The sequence below is a fragment of the Pteropus alecto genome, unplaced genomic scaffold (assembly GCF_000325575.1).
Source record: "Pteropus alecto unplaced genomic scaffold, ASM32557v1 scaffold117, whole genome shotgun sequence".
Lineage (NCBI taxonomy): Eukaryota > Metazoa > Chordata > Mammalia > Chiroptera > Pteropodidae > Pteropus > Pteropus alecto.
In genome coordinates, this window is record NW_006440642.1 from 608,045 (window position 1) to 616,346 (window position 8,302).

Here is an 8,302-nt window from a genome sequence, read left to right on the forward strand (position 1 = left end):
ATACGCATCTCTATGTTCACTGCAGCATTATTACAATAGCCAAGATATAGAAGCCATCTAAGTGCCCATCAACAGGTGCCCATGAAGAAAGAAGATGTGGTATATATAATCAATGATATATTACTCAGCTGAAGGAAGGAAGGAAGAACGAAGGAAAGAAAAGAAAGAAAGAAACCTAAGGATGACATTCAGGGTCCTCAACAAAAAAGGGCTTAAAAAAATAACTTCTGACCTTTTACAAGCCATTCTTAGAGGCTTCCCTTCCCATACTGATTGGCCTATTATTCAAACATGCAAAGGAAAGAAAGATAAATCTGTTGCAAATTTTAAAGCTTTCTTGGAAGCCCTTTTTCTTTGGTATTCAGGGTTCCATACAAAAGATAACCACTCAGCTTTCTCTAGTTGCCCTAGTTGCAAATGGATTATCTCCTGAGATTAGTGGATTGATTAAAAGACAGAAAATAGGATGGGAGGCCACTAACCTGAATGAACTATAGCTGAGCATTTTGAAAGGACCCTGGAGCAAGATTGAAAACAGAAATCCACTGACCTAATAGCTTTACAGCTAACAACAGCTCCAAAGCCAGTGACCCAAAATAGGACCTAAGGATCCAATTCCAAATAAATGTTGGTCCAAGAATTGATGTCTCAATTTAATCATCTGGGAAACTGGAAAAAAAGATTGTTCTAAGTCTTATGCAAAATTATCTCGAATGGTCCCATAACTGCTTCCAGAGGAGGGCTCCCATGTGGTCCCCTCCACAACTGACAGGGTTCTGGGGGGTTCTCTAGTAAACTGTTACCAGTAATTACCTTAAATAGCCAAGAGAAAGCTAAAATTAAAATTAATGGAAAGCCTTGCCAAATTCTAGTTGATACCATAACTACACTTTCTACTTTAAACTCCACCCTCATTCAACGAAAGGATGTTTCCTTAGTGGGGTATCTAATAAAGTTCAGAGAGAATTTTTATCTCAACCAGTACAGATGACTCTGGGACATTTTACTGAATAACATTCCTTTTTGCTGTGTCACCCGGCTCCAGTCAATTTATTAGGTCGAGATCTTTCTAAATTAAGAGAGCTAATACATTTTGCCTCCAAAGGAGACCTCACCTTAGAAGTTCCTTACCAACCTGAATCTGATCTTTTATACTCCTACAGTTTGTCCTTACATAGAAGAGGAAGAGTTCCAACGAATTTCCATAATTTAATCAAGGTACCATGGTATCTGTAGGCTACTTCTGACACCCACATCGGTAGAATAAAAAGTGCAGGACCTATAAAGATTCAGATAGTTATAACTAAAGCTCTCCCTAAATTACCTCAATAGCTATTAAAACCTGAGGCTATACAAGGCCTCACATCCATAGTGGAAGACCCGATTGCCCAGCGGGGAACCATTCCCTGTCCTAGTCCCTGCTGTGCACCAATCTTGCCGGGCTGGAAACATAATGGAAAAGGATGGTGATCTGTTCAGGATTTAAGAGCTATTAATAAAATAGTTAGTTCCCATTTCCCAATTGTTTCAAACCAAAACACTTTATTGTCACAAATTCCACCTGACTCAATATGGCTTACTGTTGGAGACCTTTGTTAAGCCTCTTTCAGCATTTCTAATATCTGTTTGCTTTTACTTAAAACTATCGACAATACACCTGGACAGTTATGCCTGAAGTGTTCACGTTGCCCCTTCTTATTTTTCCCAAATACTTCACCAGGATATAAGTACTCTCCAGTTCCCTGGGAAATTAATCCTTTTTACAATATGTAGATGATCTCTTCCTGTGCTCAGTTACCAAAGAGAAGTCCATAAAATATTTCATTTATTTGCTGCAACAGTTAGCTGAAATAGGACACAAAGTCTCTAAGGAAAATTACAATTATCTCTGGACACCATTCATTACCTAGGTCATGATCTCACTGCTAAAGGAATTCAGCTCTATCTCTAAAAAGAATTAAGCTAATCCAGGAATTTCCTAGACCCACAACTAAGCGATAGCTTTATGGATTTTCAGGCTTGGATGGTTATGGCTGAATTGAGCGCCTAATTTTTCTCTATTAGCTTCCCTATTATGAATTTACTAAAGTTTCAATTCTTGAACCTCTCCTCTGGGAAGATAAACATGAGCAGACTTTGATGAAACTAAAACAAGCACTGTAAGAACCACCTGCATTAAGGCTACCTAACCATTCAAAACCTTTTATTTTATTTGTGCATGAAAAAGACAGTTGAGCTCTGGGAATCCTCATGCAGGAGCATGGTAATAAACCTAGGCCTGTTGTCTATTACAGCATATAACTTGGTCCAGTTCCTCATTCCCATCCCAGCTGTCTTAAGGCTATAGCTGCAGCTGCAATACTAGTAGAAGCCTCAGAAGATTTGACCTCAGGAAATGACATTAATTTGAAAACTCCACACACTGTCCAAAGCTTTCTTTACTCTGAATTGACTCAACGTTTCTCTTCATATAGACTTTTTATAAAATCCTTGTTTTCACTTCCTAATCTACATCTTAAACATGGCAACATTCTTAATACTGCTACATCACTACCTCATGACTGATGAAGGGGAGCCCCATGACTGCAAGGTAATAGTGTTCCGTTCTGTGACACCACATCTTGATTTACGAGATATCCCTTTAACCAATCTCGACCTAATTCTGTTTGTTGATGGGTCACACTGTAAAAATGAAAAAGGGAATCTTCAAGCCTGTTAAGCTATTACTATCCAATATGGCCTACTCAAAGGGGGAAACTTCTCGCAAGTTAAATCAGGCAAACAAACAGAGCTCCGTGCCTTTACCAGAGGCTGCCAATTACTAAAGGACAAACGATTAATAATTATACAGATAGCCAGTATGCCTTTGGGGTTGCCTGTGCATGAGAATGTCATGGAAACAAAGGAATTGTCTTACATGCTCTGGGATACCAATCAAAATGGGCAACAAGGAAACAATCTTCCCACTGCTATTCTCTTACCTCCTGAAATCGTCATCATCAAAATCGAGGCTCACACTGAAGGGACTGAAACTGAGTATCAGAGAAATTCCCTGGCTGACTTCCATGCACAAGCAGCAGCAACAGAATCTGTAAAGATTGTGGCACATGTGGATGAAGTCCATACTGTTTCTGCAAAAAAAACGGCCCCTCATTGCCAGACGTTTTTCATCTTGATGTCCTTGTAACATGATAACAATCTGTTCCTGAATCAGAGAACTTAAGATGATTAAACAATGGTTGTTAATCAAACAACCTGTTGAACTGTGGGAAACCCAAGATGGCCACTTGGTTCTTCAAGGCTTCCTGAAAAACCTCATCTTTAGTTTTTTGCATTTCTTTCCTGACCATGGTGCATTTAAGTTGACTCAAATTATACATAGATATGGGTAGGGATACTGCTATAAAATTGCAGAAACAATCTACCAGCAATGTCTGATTTGCCAGGTCCATAATCTTGGAAAACCTTTTTTTGTCCCCAGAGACCTCAAATAGCTCCCCTCTGGACCCTTTGATACCTACAGCTGGAATTCATTCAACTACCACTTAGTATGAGTTATTCATATGTTCTTGTTATTCTATGTATGTTTTCCAGATGGGTGGAAGCCTTACCCTGCCGCAAGGCTGATGCCCTCACAGTGGTAGGAAAAAAAAAAAACAACTGTTGAAAGATGTGTTTCCCACTTGGGATATATCTTCAACAATCTCCAGTAAATGAGTAAATGAGGCATTCGCTTTACTGGGCAAATTAACAAAAGCCTTGTAAATCTCTTGGAATCATCATTGTCTCTATCACCATGAATCATTAGACAAAGTTGAGAGAACTAATGGAATCCTCAAACTTAAAATCTGTAAACTTGCTAAAACTACTAAACTCCGGTGGCCTATAGCATTGCCTTTGGTCTTGCGCACTGTTCATGGTACCCTCTGTGGGAAATATAAACTCATTCAACATGAGATTGTCACCATTAGATCAATGTCTCTTGGTCTAACCTTCCGCTTATTCCTTGTTGTCTCATGCCAGTATGACTAGCTACTATAAAACTTTAATGTCTTATGATTGAGCCCATCATAAACAGCTGGAAGAAGTTTTCTTGGACTCTGACTCAAGAGATCCTGTCGGTCACAGCCTAAAACTTGGTTAAGAAATTATACTGTGTCCCTTAAACTTATACAGTGCTATATAGCAATTATATCCAATAAAATTGAAAGGAAAAAAGTATTTCTTTATCTAGTTATACAATATCAAGAGAAAGGGGCTCAAAAGGAGGGTGAGTCAGGAAGTAGAGCTGAACTGACTTCCTTCCTGGTTAAACACCTAACAGTTTTTCACAGAAGCTTCTGGGAGCCATAGTCAGAATCAGTCACACATGAGAACTGAAACTAAAAATAGCAGAGTGTGTCAAATGAAAGGGACTCAAACCCTAAAGCAACATTTCTTATAATGTGGATGATCATCAGCTTCAGAATCAAACAGGGACTTTGTAAAAGTGCACAATCTGGGCCCAACCCTAGATCTATTTAATCAGAGTATCTGGATTTGGACCTAGGATTTTAAGAAGCTTTTAAGAAGCTTTATAAGAAGCTTCCCTTGCTCCCACTCCTTAACCCAATTGCATTTTTTAGGCAGTTAGGTATATATGAGCAATGAGGGAATGCAGGCCCAACCCATAAGCCTCCCTTAAGATCTCCTAGAAATACCCATTTTGCAGTTAAAAATATCCTTACATCCTGAAATATAATGAAGTAAAAAATAAATAAATAAATACAAAATAGCCACTGGTTTAGGCCAGCCACAAATGCCTGTGCGGTTAGTGCATACACTGTCCTTCCTTGACCTTAGCCTCATTATACCATTATTATAATATCATACATATACCTGGAAGTTCATGCATCTAATTATAAGAGGTTGAATTCTGCATGTGCAGTAGACAAAAGGTTATATAACAGCTCACTGTCAATCAAAATAACCTCACATGCCAATCATCTAGCACCACCCTTGTTACCATCCATCATGGCACAAATATAATGCAGACTTCTACAGCGCTGTGGCCATCTCTGACTTAGCCCATTTCTTTCTCGAAATGTACTTTTAAAAAACTTAGTTTTCCCACATTTCGCTGATCTGTAATTCTTTACTGCATCAGTGAAAGAACCAAGACCCCCTCAATGCCACCAAGGCAACAACAGATTTAGATCGCCGCCAGCAAGGTAACACATTGACTTATGAACACATCGTTTCCTGTCTTTCCAACATTAGTCACCTTCAAGAGAGAAGGTAGTTAAACCCTACTGTCCAGGTAATATCAGAGGAGAGAGTACAGATCATCATTCACTTCATCCCTCAAAGAAAAATAGGGAAACGAACAAATAACAACAACAACAATAAAACAGGAGACCAGGAAAGCCTGGATATGAGCCAATTACAGAGTCCCTAAAGTGAATCCTATCTCAGAAGGGTATCTCTGTTAAACTCTGAGCTATATGAAGTCTGAACAAGGGCTCCCTGGATGGTGATGTCCAGGAGTGAAAGAATACAGAAACATATGTGAGTAGAGCATAGTGAATCTTAATCCACGTCAGTTTTAGTTCTCCTGTGTTGTCCAGGTCTTTCTCTCAACTCTAGCTCATTTACAGTTGGCCTCTTTCATTTTCATATGGGATACTGGGAATTCTCATTCATCATGCTAACTCCTTTTGATGAAGGTCTCCTGGCCTACTGAGTTAAGAGATCTTTAGTCCATGTTAACTGCCACTCTCTAATTCACCAATCTGTCAGCTTCTAAAGAAGAAAGCATTTTTCTTCTATTTTATATAGAAGGTACTTCTGGAAGTCACAGCAGCTGGATTACAGGCACCGAGAACAAGACGTGGATCAATCCATAGCACCAAAGCTCAGCCTGTTCACTGTTTTCCGGCTCTTCAGTCCCCTACTGCAAACCCAAATTTCTTCCTCTGACTCTGGGTATGTGTACAGCAGGGTGGAGAGAGCAGAGAACAGGGAGGAGAATGATGTGATTTCTAAAATGTTCTACAAATTGTTCACACTCCCTGTCCTGTGGAGCCTCTGAGTCTTCCAGCCTGCCATGAACCCAGGGGACCCTGGTCTTGGCACCATCCTCACTGCCATTGACATTCTTGTTTGCAGACTTTCCATTCCAATTACTAAACATTTTAATGCCACTATTTCTGAAAGAATCTGTGGCCAGGCACTGAGATTAAACTGTTGAAAATGAAAGTGTGTTTTACTTTTCAATATTAAATTCCTTGTAGCAGATTTGAAAAATACAAACAGAAAAATTAAAATAATCTCTAGTCCTACAAGAAAAAGTTGCTGCATATGTTTGTAGTTTGGTATGTCTGAGGTCTGTGGCCTATCAGAGCAAATGATTTGGTCAAAGTAGCCTGAAAGACCCTATGCAATTTTTAATATGAGCATATCCATCAGACAGAGAAACAGAATAAACATTTCTATCTTATTTCCTCCCACACTCAACCACTCTGCTATCCTTCAGATCTTCCTCTGACAACTCTCTCTTCCTGGAACTCTCTTCCTTCAGTCCATTTCTGCTCTATTTATCCCTTTACCGCCTGCTCACTTTCTCCTAGAAGGCTTCTCCTATTCCATAATCAGAATTACTTATGTCCGGTGCTCTGAAAGAATATCTTTGGTCTTTTATCATGAACCTATATGCATATCTATCTCCAGACCAAAATCTAAACCAGGGAATGAAGATTCCCAAAACCCAGCACTGTATCTGGCACACAATAGATCCTCAATAAATGTTTGTTAAATTAAATTAAATTGAGTAAAATGCTCATATATGTGTAGGCAAGTTAATAAAAAGAAAATCCAGAGGAATAAAAAATGAATACTCACATCCCTAATCATATTGATATGTGCAAAAAAGAAAAAGAAAAAAAGTTCTCCATTTTCTTATTAATTTTTTTTGAAGCTAGTGTTTGCTTAAGTCATAGCCACCTGCTGCTCTGCAGCTGTATCAGAGAATAATTCCATGCTCTAAATTACCAACTCGAAGCTTCCCAGTGGCTTTTCTACTAACAAGCTGCCAAGTCCAGAATGATGGGGTTTCTGTTTTAGCTGACAACCAAGACAAAATCTGGCTGCTCTAAACAAACTTTTTTTGTACCCACCTGCTGCTTCTACAGCTAAAGTGGAGAATGACATATGAACTACCAAAGCTTGAAGCTAGGATGCCAATGAAAGTCCATGGACTTCAGCACAAGGCACTGAGAAATTGTCTGCATGTTATGCATTTATTCTTGTAGAAATCACCCATGTAAAATATGGGAAAACTTTAAAATCTTAGAAGCCGGCCATGGCCCTTCCTACCACAGGAAACTATCTCTGATGATAAACCAAGAGCTAGGATGCAGGAGGGCTCAGCTGTCTCCCAGTTTTCTCACCTCTAAAAATGCAAGATGAACTAGTCAAACTCACCTTTGCTCCTGCAAAATCTCCCTTACCATTAGGCAAAAGAGTGACCCATGGTAGAAATTTCAGGCATTGAGATAAAGTGGTGAAGAGGTATTTGAGGACTTAGAGGCCTTTCAGTCTCATTCACATCAATCTTGGTGTCAACTAAGACCTAGTCAGAGGATATTGAAAAAAGTATTAATGAAACCATCACAATCATCATATTAGGTCAACTTGATAAGTCTTTCATCTGCTTTGGGTAAACCCATTTTGTGTGGGAACAGGGGAGTAGTAGCCTCAGAAGATCACAGCACCCCCATCAAATCATTCCAACTCCCGTATTTCATAGCACTGGCCAGGTGGAGGACACTTCAATTGTCAGATAGTTTTAGTAAATCATAAACAAGAATAAACAAGTGTTTCAATCATAGTAATTCAAAAATTAGAAAATATTAGATAGTTTAATGAGTATTTACTGTGTCGAACACTTTAAATGAATTAGTTCATTAAAATCTCACTTCAGGTCATACTGTTAAAGCAAAATTTGGATCCAGGAAACATTACACTATTTGCTCTTATTTCATCATAATCCAGCAAAATTAGATGCTGTCTTCCCAGACTATCCCAATTACAGGTGGAAAATTCTCTTAATCCATATGAAGGAATGGAAAAGAGAGGTTGTCTAAATAGGCCAGTTGGACTTCCAGGATACCTGTCTTCCAGGAAGAGTTTTGGGGGGTTTAGTCACTGTAATGGGGACACTAGAAATGCAACATACACAGAAAGGGCACAGACCCTGGTCTCCATCAATCCTTAGGGAACATCTGATCCTGAAATGAATTTCTGAGAATGTTTCTCTATATAT